This window comes from Camelus bactrianus, chromosome 5, assembly GCF_048773025.1.
Source record: "Camelus bactrianus isolate YW-2024 breed Bactrian camel chromosome 5, ASM4877302v1, whole genome shotgun sequence".
Classification (NCBI taxonomy): domain Eukaryota; kingdom Metazoa; phylum Chordata; class Mammalia; order Artiodactyla; family Camelidae; genus Camelus; species Camelus bactrianus.
In genome coordinates, this window is record NC_133543.1 from 39,542,165 (window position 1) to 39,558,616 (window position 16,452).

Consider the following 16,452-nt stretch of genomic DNA (forward strand, 5'->3'; position numbering starts at 1 on the left):
AAAATCTGACGAATGATACACTATGAATTCTTGTGTGTCTGGTTACTTTTGCTCAACATAAAGGTTTGGAGATTAATCCATGGTGTTGAGTGTATGAGAGGTTCTATTGTTGAGACCTATTCTGGTGTATGTGTATATTATACTTTGCTTATCCTTGCCCCTGTTCATGGGCATTTGGGTTCTCTCCACGGCTACTGTGAATAAAGTTGCTTCATCTGTACACAGGTCTTTCTTTACATATGTGGACATATGTTTTTACAACTCGGGTAAATATCAAGGAGTGGTAGTGCTCAGTTATATGCTAAGTGTTTTTTAATATTGTAAGATACTGCCAGTCTGTTTCCCAAGTTGTGAGACTATCTGCTAATCCCATCAGCAGTGTAGGAGAGATCTAGTTACTCCACATCCTGGCCAACACATTATGATCAGTGTTTTTAATTTTAGCCGATTTAATAAGTTTGTAATCATATCTCATTGTGGTTTTAATTTGCATGTCATGATAACTGAGCATTTTGCATGGGTATTTTTGGCCAGACTTCTTTTCTGAAGTGTCTGTCAGATTCTTTTGACTATTTTGGAACTGGGTTGTTTGCGGCTTGCCTTTTAAATTTTTAAAAATGATATCTTTCAAAGGGTAGAGATTTTTTATTTTGATGAAGTCCAATGTATCTTTTTCTCTTTTATTGTTCTTTTGGTACCCTATTTAAGAAATCTCTGCCTATGCCAAGGCCATGCTGTATTTTTTTCTAGAAGATTTATGGTTGTAGTTTATAAGATTTAATTTTTGTACATGATATGAGGAGAGTCAAGGTTACATTTTGCCAAAGTAAAAACCCAGCTGTTCCAGAAACATTTGTTCCTTGAAGATAAGAAAGGAATGGACTTTAGAAATAAGAACAACACTTTCATGTAATATTTCTCAGTATGCACCTGAGTTTTTTTTACTGCTTATATGTATGATTTATTTATAAATATTGCAGTTAACTTTCTAGAATTCATTGATTATACAGAATTGATATGAAATTTGTTATATAATTGAAAAGTATCCAAATCTTACTAATCAAATATTCCTTAGATATTTTAACTTGAAGGCAAATAAAAAATATAATTCATTACATTAACATAGAAAGTACTATTAATTTTTCTGATAATAAAATTAGTTATTGTAGAAAAATATAAAGTACAAATTAAAGAGAAATAATCTGGAATTCCACTCATAAATTTCCAACACACTAAAATAGAATTTAAAAATTTTTTCTATCAGTAAAATATAAACATTTTGTCCTGTATAAGATATTTTTTCAAAACAGTTTTAATGACTGGATAATCTTTTATCATATGTATATACCATAATTTCCACAATTAACTAATTTTTATTAATTTTCATGTATACTGCTAATTTTTTTACCACTAAATGTTATAAACATTTTTAGGAAGTTATCTTTAAACATGTTGATTATATTCTTGGGCTAGATTCTTGATTATGAGATTTATTTTTTAAAGTCATACATACTGTTAAAAGCCTCTTGATAAGACATTTCTTTTTTTTATTGAGTTATAGTCAGTTTACAATGTGTGTCAGTTTCTGGTGTACAGTACAATTCTTCAGTCATACATGAACATACATATATTCATATTCATATTCTTTTTCACTGTGAGCTACTACAAGATACTGAATATATTTCCCTGTGCTATACAGTATAAACTGGCTTACCTATTTTATATTTATCAGTCAGTATCTGCAAATCTCAAACACCCAGTTTACCCCTTCCCCCTGGCAACCACAAGTCTGTATTCTGTCTGTAAGTCTGTTTGTTTTATATATAAGTTCATATGTCTTTTTTTTTTTTTTAAAGATTTCGCATAAGAATGATATCATATAGTATTTTTCTTTCTCTTTCTGGCTTACTTCACTTAGAATGACATTCTCAACGGACATCCATCTTGCTGCAAATGGCATTCTGTTGTCATTTTTATGGCTGAGTAGTATTCCATTGTACAAATATACCACAGCTTCTTTATCTAGTCGTCTGTTGATGGACATTTAGGTTGTTTCTATGTCTTGCCTATTGTAAATGTGCTGCTATGAACATTGGGGTGCAGGTGTCTTTTTGAATTAGGGTTCCTTCTGGATATATGCCCAGAAGTGGAATTGCTGGGTCATATGGTAGCTGTATTTTTAGTCTTTTGAGGAATCTCCAGTGTTTTCCACAATGCCTGCACCAAACTGCATTCCCACCAACAGTGTAGGAGGGTTGCCTTTACTCCACACACTCTCTAGCATTTATCATTTGTATACTTTTGAATGATGACCATTCTGATTGGTGTGAGGTGATACCTCACTGTAGTTTTGATTTGCATTTCTCTGATAACTAGTGATATTGAGCATTTTTTCATGTGCCTGTTGGCCATCTGTTTATCTTCATTGGAGAATTGCTTGTTAGTTCTTCTGCCTGTTTTTGGACTGGGTTGTTTGTTTTGTTTTTTTTCTTATTAAGTTGTATGACCTGTTTATATATTCTGGAGATTAAGCCCTTGTCAAATTCACCTTTTGCAAATATCTTCTCCCATTCCATAGGTTGTCTTTTTGTTTTGCTTATGGTTTCCTTTGCTGTGCAAAAGCTTCCAAGTTTAATTAGGTCCCATTTGTTTATTTTTGCTTTAATTTCTAATGCTTGGGTAGACTGCCTCAGGATAACATTGTTGAGGTGTATGTGAGATAATGTTTTTGCCTTTGTTTTCTTCTAGGAGGTTTACTGTATCTTGTCTTATGTTTAAGTCTTTAAACCATTTTGAGTTTATTTTTGGATATGGTGTGAGGGAGTATTATAACTTCATTGATTTACATGCTGCTGTTTTCCCAACACCATTTGCTGAAGAGACTGTCTATTCCATTGTATGTTCTTGCCTCCTTTGTCAAAGATTAATTGACCAAAAGTTTGTGGGTTTATTTCTGGGCTCTCTATTATGTTCTTTTGATCCATATGTCTGTTTTTGTACCAATACCATGCTGTCTTGATGACTGTAGCTCTGCAGTATTGTCTGAAGTTTGGGAGGGTTATTCCTCCAGCTGCCAAGGTAATCTACAGATTTAATGCAATCCCTATCAAATAACCCAGGACATATTTCACAGAACTAAAACAAATCATAATAAAATGTATATGGAATCACAAAAGACCCAGAGTTGCCAAAGCATTACTGAAGAAAAAGAATGAAGTTTTTGAGATTGTTCTTTTTTGAGGAAGGCCTGTATCACTATGAACTATTCCCTCTTAGCACTGCCTTTGCTGCATCTCAGATTCTGTGTGGTTGTGTTTTCATTGTCACTTGTCTAAATATTTTTAAATTTCATCTTCAAGTTCATCATTGACCCATTGGTTTTTTTAGTAGCATGTTTAATCTCTATGCTGTCATTTTTTTCTCCTTTGTTTTTCTGTAGTTGATTTCTAGTTTAGTAGCATTGTGGTCAGAAAAGATGCTTGAAATAATTTCTACCTCCTCAAAATTGTTGAGCCTTCTTTTGTGCCCAAGTACATGATCTTTCCTAGAGAATGTGTATTCTATTTTGGGGGGATGTAATGTTCTGAAAATACCAACCAAGTTTAATTGTTCTATTGTGTCATTTAATTTCTCTGTTGCTTTGTGTCTGAAGATCTGTCCAGTGATGTTAATGGGGTGTTAGTCTCCTACAATGATTGTATTCCCATCAATTTCTCCCTTGTATATCTGTATTTATGTATTTAGGTGATCCTATATTGGGTGCATATATGTTAATTTTTCATCTTGTATTGCTCCTTTAATCATTATAAAATGTCCTTTATCTTTCATTATGGACTTTGTTTTAAAGTCTATTTTGTCTGAAATCAGTATTGCTGCTCCTGCTTTCTTGTCATTTCCATTTGCATGGAATATCTTTTTCCATCCTCTCACTCTCAATCTATGTGTGTCCTTCTCCCTAAAGTGGGTCTTTTGTATGCAGCATATTGTATCTTCTGATTGGAGCATTTAGTCTATTGACATTTACAGTAATTATTGGTAGATGTGTGTTTATTGCCATTTTGAACTTAGTTTTTCAGTTGATTTGATAATTTTCATTTGTATTGGTTTCTTTTTAGTTTTTGTGACTGTTTTTGACTTGTGGTTACCCTGTTTTCCCTGTTTTGTATGTATATTAACCAATTACTATATCTGTCTGTTTTAAACAGATAGTGATATATGCTCATACCCATCCTACTGAGAAACAAAAAAAAAGAAAGAAAAAAAAAACCTATTTTCTTGCTACACTACCCCACCCTTAATGATCTACATGGTCTCTTTTACAATTTCCTGTTTATTCTGTTGTAATTCATTGTAGTTATTGCCTTTCCAATTATGGTTTTCTCCTTTCTGTAGCATCCTGCTTCTTTTCTATTTAGAGTAGACCTTTCAATATTTCTTTTAGCATATGTTTACTGTTGCTAAACTCTTTTAGTTTTTGTTTTTTTTTCTTGTCTGTGAATTTCTTTATCTCTCCTTCTATTGTAAAAGGTTAGCCTTGCTGGATAAAGTATCCTAGGTTGCATTTTTTTTCATTCAGGACTTTGTATATATCTCACCACTCCCTCACCACTCCCTTCTGGCCTGTAGTGTTGTGTAGAGAGATCAGCTGAGAGCCTTATGGGGATTCCCTTGTAACTAACTCTGTTTTTCTCTTGCTGCCTTTAGAATCATTTCTTTATCCTTAACCCTGGCCATCCTGATTATAATATGTCTTGGTGTGGGTCTGTTCGGGTTCTTCTTGTTTGGGACCCTCTGTGCTTCCTATACTTGGATATCTAATTTCTTCTTCAGGTTTGGGAAGTTGATAAGACATTTCTAATGACTTCCTGGAAAGCCCATTAATCTTTACATCTCATCATCAATATATGAGAATAATCTCACTGTGATATTTATAACTCAATTTAAAACATTTGCTAATGCTAGTACTTTCCAATCACAATTTTTAAAAATTGTTTTGTTTTGTTGTACTTAACAGTAAAATTTTACTATTAAATACTGAGCATAAATATATGCTGGCCTTATGTCCAGATTTTTGAAATGTAAAGATAAATGGATGGTGGCTTAAAGAATGTGATATGAGACACTGTAGACTATATTAAGCAATTACAGGATCTAGGTGGTAAAATTCTGTTTCTAACTAAGACACATTTAGTGGTATCAGTTAACTCCATAGAGACAGGTAGATAAATTTAAAACTTTAGGCTGTAATTCAAGGAAAGACCAGATCAGGACTGAACTGAGAGGTTGTTGTGATCACAAATTCTTTGAGTTTTTCTGTTTTAAAATTTTTTTCACATTGAATGGTTTTATCCATAGGTATTTTATTTTTGTGTAATAATGAGGATGTATTCTTTTCAGTAATTAGTCACTTGGGTCATGTCTTTCCTCTCATTACTGATTTGCAATGTTAAAATTATCATGTAGAAAATCTTTATATCTACCAGGGTCTTTATATCGTCTATTTATTTGATTCCATTCCATTTGATTAACTCTAGAATATGACTTAAAATCATATTTTTTTAATCTATTTTGATTATTTACCTTTATCTGATCAAACACACTTGACAAGTTGCAAACTGCTCTAGTCTGGAGAATGAGTTCTCTGATATAGAACTGTTATAGTTCTAGTCTTCACTTTGCTACTTTTAATGTGTTTCCTTCTATCACTCTGGCCTTGTAGAAGGTAAGAGACTTGGAGACCTACTCTTCATCTTTTCATGATTTATTTATGAATGGAAAACACTGTCACTATATTTCTAAATAGATTCAGACTGTGGAAATGTGCCAGAATATTTGTCTAAAAATCGTATTTGGCATTAACTATATCATACTTTTTTGAAGTACTTTCATATGAGTTTTTTTAGAAGGCGGCCACACTGATTCTATTGGGTTGGTATAATGAGTGGGGATACTGGAGATACAATGGTATAGTGGCAAGAATATGAGTACTGTGGTTGAAGATCTGGATTTTATCATGGCTCTGGCCTTAACTACAAGTCTGATCCAAACAATCTCAAGTTTCTCCATCTTTTGAGGATTAAATAGATGCACTAAAAAAAACTGCTTTAGGAATCATTAAAAAAGCTATACAAAAAGAAATGAGTGCATGAGATCCCTAATTTACCTGAAGTTAATAGTTCTCAAAACACAATTTTATTCCTTTAAGTAAAAACACTTAAAAATATTATTATTAAAAATCACTTAAATATAATAAATGATTCCCTTTTGGGGGGATTCATTCTTCTTTCAGGTTACAGTAACACCTAACCTTTACTTAAGAAAATGTATTTTCAATGTAGAAGACTATAAGAAAGGATGTAAAAATACCAATTAACCAACCACACAAGATTACTAAAAATACAGTTTTGGCTTATTTCTTTACATTCCTAATAGGGAGCCCACTTTTTATTTCATTTTTATATTCTGCTTTAATTCTCTGATTTTATACTTTGGATATTTTCCTCCATCATTAAATATTTCTTAAAACAATTTACTGGCTGTACATGATTCTATCTAATACATCATAATTTGTTTCCCTCTAACTTTTAAAAGAGAGGATAAAAAATGTCAAAAGTCTTCATTAATTCCTCACTTGTAATTGTCTTCATTATATTCTGCCATGCAGTATGTTTCTATTGTAGTTTGTTTCTTTTTCTTTTATGTAACCTATAAGTTATAATTTATTTCATTATTAATCTACCTATTTTGGGCATTCTACTTATTATTATATGAGATACAAACCAGGTCTCAAAAAATAGATTCCTAGAGGTGAGAATTTGTTGTTAAGGAGACTGGCAATCCTGGAAAACTGGAAGTTTTCGTGTGCATTTATTATCAACATCTTTACCATCATTAGAGCTATTGCTTATTGTCTGCTATATGCCAAGACCTCCACTCAAAACATCATGCACTGTATCATTTAGTGTTCAGACATCTCTATAAAGCAATTTAGAATTATCTTGACAATTTTCTGGACTCACTGTTTTGAATTGTTTCCCTTAAATATAAGCCTACTCCAGTCAGTTTTTCTCCACTATGACTTCACCAAAAAGGCTTTCATGAAGACCACTTACAGCTTCCGTCTTACTAAATCCACTGGCCAGTCTCAACTTTTATCCTACTTATCTATGAATAACATCTGAAACACCTTAATCATTCCTACTGCCTGGTAATAAATACCCTCTAAGACAAGTAACAAAAGTATCACACTCTCCTGATTTTCTACCTCATTGACTGACTGCTCCTCCTCAGTCTCTTTTGCAGGTTACCTCTCTTCACGTCACCTCTTACTGTTGACTTACTGTTGAGGTAGCTCAGGAAATGGGATTGAAATTATCTGTTCTTTACCTATACTCACTCTTTCAGTGATCTCATCATTCTATATGCCGTCTTGTAACTTTATGACTTGCAAATTTGTATATCCACCTCACACCTTTATCTTAATTTTGAGACATTTACAACCAAGGCTTATTATATACATTCTTTGGATTTGGAGACATCTCAAACTTACTGTGTTCAAAATTGAACTCTTAATCTTCCACCAAAAATTTCCCTTCTTGCAGTCTTCTCTGTCTCAGTTTTTAGAAGCTCCAGCAGTCCAGTTGCTTAAGCCAAAAATCTTAGTCATTCTTAACTTTTCTCCTCTCACATTTTATATTAGCAGATCCTATTTTATTCTTCCTTCAAAATATATTCATAATTCAAGCACGTCTCACCAGTTCACTGGTCTTCCTGTTTCTACTCTTGCTCACCTATAATCTGTTCAGCCAGAATGATTCTTTTAAGACTTAAGGCAATGCCATTCCTCTGCTCAAACTGCTTTGTTGGCTCTGACTCACTCAGAGTAAAAGTTAAAGTCCTTAAAGGGCCTAACCAAGTTCTATACCGTAAGTGAAGACCCTGCCAACTTTGTATCCTGTTAATCTCCCCTTGTTCATTTTACTCCATTCATACTGGCTTTTTGGCTGTTCTTGGAATATGCCAGTTGTCTTCCACCTCGGGGCCTTTGCATTTGCTGACTCTTCTGCTGTAATGTTCTTTCTCCAGTTTTCTGTCCCCCATCCCTCCCACTTTTAGGCATTTCTTCAAATGTAACTGACAAGAGTATGGCTTCCATGATGACACTATTTGAAAATATAAATTGTTCCTTATCCGTGCACTCCTTATCTTTCTTTTCTGCTTGGTTTTTCCCCACTGCACTTTTTACCTGACATATTATATATTTTACTTTTTTATGTTCTTTTATTTTCTTCCTTTCTGACAGTGGTAATGTCAGTCTGTTTAGTTTACTGCTGTATCTGTATCTCCAGAAGTGTGTGACACATCAGATATGTGAATGAGGGAAGTAACACTGAGTGATTACTTAATGCATCTATCATGATAGAAGGATCTGTAGAACAGGAATTCAACTTTTGTTCCCAAAACTATTTACCACTACAGAATCATTTCAAGACTCTTAACTAGAAATCTATATAGAACATAAACAGAATATAAATATGAATCAATGTGTAAGGAAAGCATGAAGATTTCAAACATAGGTTTTCCAAAAGCTGAAAGCCATTTTTTTCACATAACTTTATAATATTAATAAAAATGTGTGCATTTTATATGTCCTAATTTGTATATAAATTGGCAGAATATTTCTTAGCCACTTTAATAGGTTGAATAATGTCCAAAAAAAAAACATATCCACTTGGAACCTCAGAATATGACCTTGTTTGGAAATAGGATCTTTGCAGATGTAATTAAGATGAGATCATTCTGCATTAGGGTGGACCCTAAATGCAGTGAATGGTGTCCTTCTAAGAGAAGGAAGGAACAAGAGAGAGACAGACAGGAAGTAGAAAACCATGTGAAAATGGAGGCAGAGATTGGAGTTTTGCTGCCACAAGCCAAGAACTGCCTTCCAGAAACTGGAAGAGGCAAGGAAGGATTCTTCCCTAGAGCCTTTGAAAGGATCATGGCCCTGCTGACAACCAGATTTGCACTCCTAGGCTCCAGAACTCTGAGAGAATAAGTTTGTGTTGTTTTAAGCCACCAAGGTTGTGGTAATTTGTTCTGGCAGCCCTAGGAATCCAGTACAACTGCTAATAACCACGTTTGAAATGTTCCATAGTCATAAAAGCATAGAGTTGAAAACATAGCTTATCCCAAATCAGAGAAGCTCAGTTAGGATACTGAAAGTGATATTAAGAACTCTTCATCTCTGGTTCAAGATGCTACTTCAAATAGACTTCTCCATCTTTCTAACTTTAATATCACGATAAAAATAAAATGTTTTAGAGTTCTATAGGAATACACATTTCAGAATGCCACCTCTGCTAGGAAAACAATTAAGAAATACTGAGACTATGTAAACTTTTACCAACTTTTATATATATATATATATAAACAGGCTAATGGAATGATTGTTTTACTTCATAATTTTAAGTTCTCATTTCTCATGACAAAAGGAGCTAGAAGGGAATTGGAAGCTAGGTGATAATGAGACAGGAGGGAAGGGGGCAGGACACAACCATTAAAAGAATGACACAGCCCATATGATCCAGTAATCCCACTCCTGGGCATATATCCAGAGGGAACTCAAATTTGAAAAGATTCATGCACCCCAGTGTTCATAGCAGCGCTTGTTATAATAGCCAAGACATGGAAACAACCTAAATGTCCATCAACAGATGAATGGTTAAAGAAGCTGTGGTATATTTATACAATGGAATACTACTCAGCCATAAAAAAGAATAAAATAATGGCATTTGCAGCAACGTGGATGGATCTGGAGATCCTCATTCTAAGTGAAGTAAGCCAGAAAGAGAAAGAAAAATACCATATGATATCACTCATATGTGGCATCTAAAAAAAAAAAAGATAGTACTGAAGTTATCTACAAAACAGAAACAGACTCACAGACATAGTAAACAAACTTATGGTTACCAGTGGGAAAGGAATTGTGAAGGGATAAATTGCGAGTTCAAGATGCACAAATACTATTATATATAAAATAGAAAAAAAATTTCTTCTATGTAACACAGAGAACTATATTCAGTATCTTGTAGTAACCTATAATGAAAAATAATAGAAAAACATTTATATGTGTATACATATGACTGAAACATTATGCTGTATACCAGAAATTGACACCTTGTAACTGACTAATGACACAGCAATTGAGGATAGCACAAAAACTGACTAGAACCAAGATGGCGGAAGATCAGACTTTCTGTAGACCTTAAGCCGTATTATACACTCATTATAATATATTAGCATGCTAAATGACACACCTATGGGCACGATGACAGTTCCTAGGCTGACTACAAAAGGCTAAAAAGTGGGCTGGGGCTCAGTTCCCAGGAAATCCCCACCCCCCTTCCCCAAAACCGTTGGAATAACCTGACTACTTGTTAGCATATGAAATTACCAAGCCCATAAAAACTAACCACCCCTGGGCCTCTCCCCTTTTGAAACAGACCATATTCTTTCTATGGAATGTGTGTCCTAAGCTGCTCTCACTTTTCTGGACTACCCCATGCTCTGGGGCAGCCTCTATTGCCTTCTGAGATAACCTGCTCTCTGTCTGTGGAGTGTGTATCTCCCTGAATATATCTACTTCCTCTTTACTATGGTTCGCCCTTGAATTCTTTCTTGCATGAGACAAGAACCTATTCTCCAGCAACGGTAATATGTGCGTGTAACTATTTATAGTAAGTACGCCGAGTAAAACTTACTAGTATGGAGCACTCGGTTAACTTATAAAGTGGCCTTGCTGATAGAATTTATATTATATAACATTTTAGAATTGACATCCATATGACAAAGAGCAAATGAAAAGGGGTTAATGGTCCATATGCATTTTTTTCTAACAAAAGAAATGTAGAGCCAAGGAGATTACATCAGTTATCAAACTTAGACAAGTAGTAGAGGCCAAAGTAAACCCACCAAGAGCCCCAAGGATTCCAACCTAGAACTCATGGCCTCATGAATTTTATGTCTCTTCCTGAAATGCATTACTGTCATTATATCTGCTGTACCTATATCATTAAAAGTTACTTATATTTACCAAGAAGTACACACACAGAAAATCCTTTAATCCATTATTTTTGATGAGTTTGGTGGAATGTATTTTATAGCTCAATTACTAGTGATTTACGATTTCTGCAATTCCAAATTTAAGGTAATCCATTTCTCCTCTCCATTCACATAGTACCTCATCTAGGCTCCTTCCATTATAATCTCTTTATCTGCAGGCTATTTATGTTGCTGTTATTCTTATTAAGGGCACTTTGCATTCAGGAATTAAGATCCACTTGTGACTCAGGAAATAACTGGATTGTCTTTCCTAGAACAAGTACAGAACCAACATTTGGTGAATTAGTAAATTTTGATCTAGTTTGGATATCCTTTTCTACTTCTATTTTTACTGTGATTCTTTGAAGATCTTTTAGTTATCTGTGCTACTTACATGCCCACCAACTGGAATGAAATGAACATGACCATATACAGATGATCTTATCTTATTTCTTGATATAAAACACCTGGTAGAGTCTGTCGATGACCGTTATGAACATTATGTGCCCTCAATAAATATTTGGTGAATGAACATTTATAACAGATCTGCATTTCAAAGGTGAAGAATAATTTGATGCTACCAATGATTTATAGACTTTATTTTGACTAGTTCCTGAAATTATCTTGACATTGTGCTTTTCCCTTTGAACTATCACGTTGCCTTGATGTTCTTCTTCCCATCTTTTCTCCACAATGATGGCAGATAAATCTTCTTGAAACACTACTTTGATGCTGTTACGTCCCTGCTCAGTGTCCTTCAGTAACTTCCAACTAATGGCAGCTCCAAGTCATAACTCCTTACTCTGGCACTAGAGGATGTTGACAGTCTGATCACAGCAAAAACAATTTTGACTTAGTTTTAAATGCCTTACTACAGATTAGTGTGTAGTTTCTTTAGGTGCTGGGATAAATCAATCAAATTAGACAAAATAATTGTGGTGCTTGCATGTTGTGGGGAGGATAGACAATAAATAGAATAAATTAATAAATAACCTGAATAAAAACAAAGTAACTTTCTTTCAGGAGGTACAAGTTCTATGAAAAAATGTGGGTAAAGATTTTTAAGAATGGGGAAGAGGTGTGTAGGTAAAGAGGAAGGATGGAAATCAGTTTTGGGGAAACTGAGGTGTTTCCTGCCTTGCTTTCCTGAAATCACAGAGCTACAAGAATTCAGATTTTAGAGAAAAATGATTCAAGCTTCTTATTTACTTGTTTTGTCAGTAGGTTCTAGGAAATTAGAGATATGTGTCAGGAAAAGAAGTTCATTTTGACAGTTTAATCTTCCTAGGTCTCTGTAGCGTAAAATATTCTAGCTAAAGAAAAAGTGAATTTTTTTTTCTTATGTGATGAAACTGTGAGAATTCTTGGTTAATATATTATATGAGTATCATCATTAGAAAGAATAGAAAACATTTTATACCATTCTCTGCTTTGTGTATGGCCGTTTTTGTTTTATACACATTAGGTAGGGGAAAAACACATGAAGAATTCAGGCAAAGTATTCTGAATCTTAATTCAAGGCAATATATATCTTCATGACATTATTGATTTCTCCCTGATTATAAGCCTGTCATGGCATTCCTTGGCAATAGACTAAAACTCAAGTTCTTTTGTGCTTTCGAGTCTGTGGATCTTTGGTTCTTAACACCAGATACACATCAGATTCACCTGGATGGCTTGAAAACAAATGTTTGCATACCTCTGTCTGTTGATATAATTGGCCTCTGGTGGGGTGTAGGCATTGACGCTTTGTAAAATCCCTTAGATGACTTAATGTACACAATAATTATTGATTTAGGTGATCTAGCTTTTGCCTCTCTCTTCATCCCCATCTCCTCCTACCATTCTCTGCACAGAGGGCTTTTTTCCATCCCCACCCCACCCCCAAATGCAAGTTATGCTCATCTCAGGGCCTTGGCATTTTCTGCTTTACTCAAAATGCTTTCCCACAGATGCATTCATTTAACATGTCAACAAATGTCTATTGATCACCTTCTCTCCCTACTGTGGATAAAACTGAAAAAAGAAAATCTCTCTTAGCTTGGCTGCCTCTTTCTCATCATTAATAATACTATGGGAACAGACTATTGGAACACAGTAAGTACTCAGTAATTAGTCAATTAATTAACCAACAAGTATATAACTAAATATGGGCTTGAAAAGTTCCTACATTGAATCTTATTTACCATGAAGCTGTTGAAGCCTAACCTTTCGGTTCCCCTATGATCAGGAACCATTTTCACTGTTCTATTCTTTATAAAGAGGTTCCCTAAAAATAATGTGTTTCAAGCCTTATAAAATTTGAATGTGACTTATACCTCAACCATTTTTCTTGTAAGCTCTTCAGGTATTAATTTATCAGAATACTTATATTACTTTAATTCTACAATAAAATGCTGTAAAGAAAAGGCTGTGTTGGAATCATGTGAGTTGAGTGAATAAAACATTTGGAGCCAATAATAAATGTTTGAGGTAACAGCTTGCTTTGGAAAATGAGTTCATTTTAGCGTTTTTTTTTTTTTTTTTTGCAGAAATAGGTTTTTCTGTCAGTCTCCTATGTTGGACTATTTACAGTAATTTACCTAGTAAATATACTTAATTCCATACTGTTAAGTAATTAATTGCTGGAGAGCATTTGATGTTTGTATATTAGAACATTTTTGGTAAAAAAAAAAATGAGTAACATGGAAATACATGAATTGGCAGTCGTCAATGCTTGATTGAAAATGGTGTGAAATTAGACTGAAAATTTATCGATGTGACTGTATATTTAAAATAAATTAGAGTTTTAGTTAGCATAAAGTATTGAAATATTTCCATCTAAAAATTTTATTTGAAAGCATGAGCCCTGCCATCTCTAAGAATAGAGAAGGGCATGGTAGCCTTCACTAAATAAATAATTTTTTAGTGTAGTCAGTTTACAGTGTGTCAATTTCTGGTGTACAACATAATGTTTCAGTCATACATATACATATGTATATTTGTTTTCAGTATATTTCATTTAAATTCTTTTAAACATTGCTCCTGTCAATTTGAGGGAATATATTTCTTTGAGAAACTCTTGAAAATGAGCATTATATTTGAAATAAAATTTCAGAGTAGCAAACTGTTATTCAAGAACGTTCATAATTTGACTTAAATATTTCTTTCCATGTATTGCTTCACTAGGGAAAGAGTGCTACTGACTTCTTCAAAACATGCATGATTCTTTCCTGCTTTGTAGATTTGCTCACACTATTTTATATGTCGACTCACCTTGCTACTCAAAGTGTGGCCCTTAAACCGGCATCACCTGGGAGCATTTTAGAAAAATGTATCTTAGGTCCCATTCAAACCAACTGAATCAGAACTTTGTATCTTAACAAGAGCCCTGGATCATTCATACACACATTAAAATTATAGAAGGTCCAATTTTTGAAATTCTAACTTTTTTCAAGATAACAGTCACACCCCTCCCTGTTGAAGTCTTCCCTGAATCCTCTAGAGAAATATAATATCTCAAACCTAGGAATTATTGTACATTTTAAAATTTTAGCTTTAATTACTATTATTTGTGGACAAGCTTCTTCCTCGGGTGTAGTATTCATGCCTCAATCATCCCCTAGCAAAATGGATTTCATAGATTTTCTTAAAATACTCTGTCAGTAAGTATATCTATGCTTCCCAGAACATTGCAAATGGATTACTGAGTTTAATGCAAACTAAATTTCTCTGCGATAAGAAGACAAATGATTGTCTACAAGCCCTGTAAGCTATTGCTTAATCGCTGGCGTTGCTGGTTCAGAAACTTTCCATCTTCTCCCTCCATTACAAACATGGTGGTGGAGGAAAGGAAAGCTGAGAAGTCTCCCTGCATTTTCATTTTGCCTGAGACCCTATAGAGTTATACTTGTACCATCCTCTCTACTTGTAGTGAGACAGCCTGGGTGTGAATTCTTGCTTTGTGTGATTTTTGGCAAGTATATTAGCTTTCTAAGTTTTAGTTTCCTCATCTATTAAAGAGAGAGAATACAGTAATATACTACCTACTTCATAGGGTTAGTGTTAGGATTAAATTATGTAATGTATATAGAAAAATTTTCATAGTCCTTAGACTATAACAAACACTCTGAAATGGCTATTATTAATTTTAATATTGTTTTGTTATTTTAGATCTAGGTTAATTTAATGTAGCTATCCAAGGACAGCTCATGCAAAATCTCTTTAATTTGTATTCACCTTAAATAAATTACTCAAAATCAATGGTTTTGAACTTTAAATATGGATAATTTCTTCAATCTTGTCAGTAATTTAGCTAGCCAGACTTATTTAAATAATTGCCAGGTTGCTGAGGGGCAGAAGATCAAAAATTAATGTGGTAATAAAGGCTTCCTTGCTTTTGAACAGATCAATATCTGTAAGTGAATGAGAGGCACTTACAACTAAATATCCAGAAATGAATTAAAAATAGATTCATGGTGGTTGGCTGGAACTAGGGATCTAAGATTATGGTCTCTGCCAAAGCTTAGTGACCCGAAGACATATTCCTCTTCTACTATCCTCCCTTTTGTGTGATTCTTGTTAATTTCAATAGGTATTGACATGCTTGGATGCTTAAAAGATGCTGAAGAGTCAAGCTCTTTAATCAGTAATAGCTTTGAAAATACAAATGCAAATCATAGAATCTGTGTATATAACATCATATATACAAATAAAACATTTGCATGTATGAGTCTAGACATTCTTCAACCTCATTAAAGATATAAGGAAGCAGAAATAAAATAGAGGAGCAATTTGAGAATCTAAAATGAGGCGGATGTTTCTTGAAGCGAGACTAAAAGGATTCAAAGTTTAAAACCTTGTCAAAAGTCTACAAAAATCAAATGAAAGGTAGGTCATACTTTTCTCCAGATTATCAATTACTAACTCAACTGATAGAGACTCGTGAAGCTCTGTTCTGGACAAGACATACTATGTGCTAGGATGTGAGCATAAGCCAGACAGTCCAGCCAATATCGAACATAAACTTTGAAAACAGAATTGCATGTTGATTTACAATTGCGATAAATACAGCCAATCCAAAATGATATGACAGCATGTAAATAAATGACCTGACCTTATCTATCAAGGCTCTAAGGCAAAGAGGAAATGACAGGTTTGAGGGACTGAAAGAAGCTAATATTACTGGAGGACAAAGACCAAGGATGCTAGTGGTGTGGTCAGGTCATTCTAGGTTATATTAAGGTTTGCTTTTAATTCTAAAAGCAGTGGGCCCCTATTGAACGGTTTTAGACAGGACAGACCTAATGTCATAACTAACTACTGTGTGAAAAAATAGATTAGAGAGCCTGAAATGTGGGTGGGAAGGAAGAC

At 34.0% G+C, this 16,452-nt stretch overlaps 1 protein-coding gene across 5 annotated transcripts in view; it reads left to right on the top strand.

The window, feature by feature from the left end:
* GALNT13 (polypeptide N-acetylgalactosaminyltransferase 13) overlaps positions 1-16,452 on the top strand; it is a 462,125-nt gene that overhangs the window by 71,770 nt on the left and 373,903 nt on the right. The window lies entirely within an intron of this gene.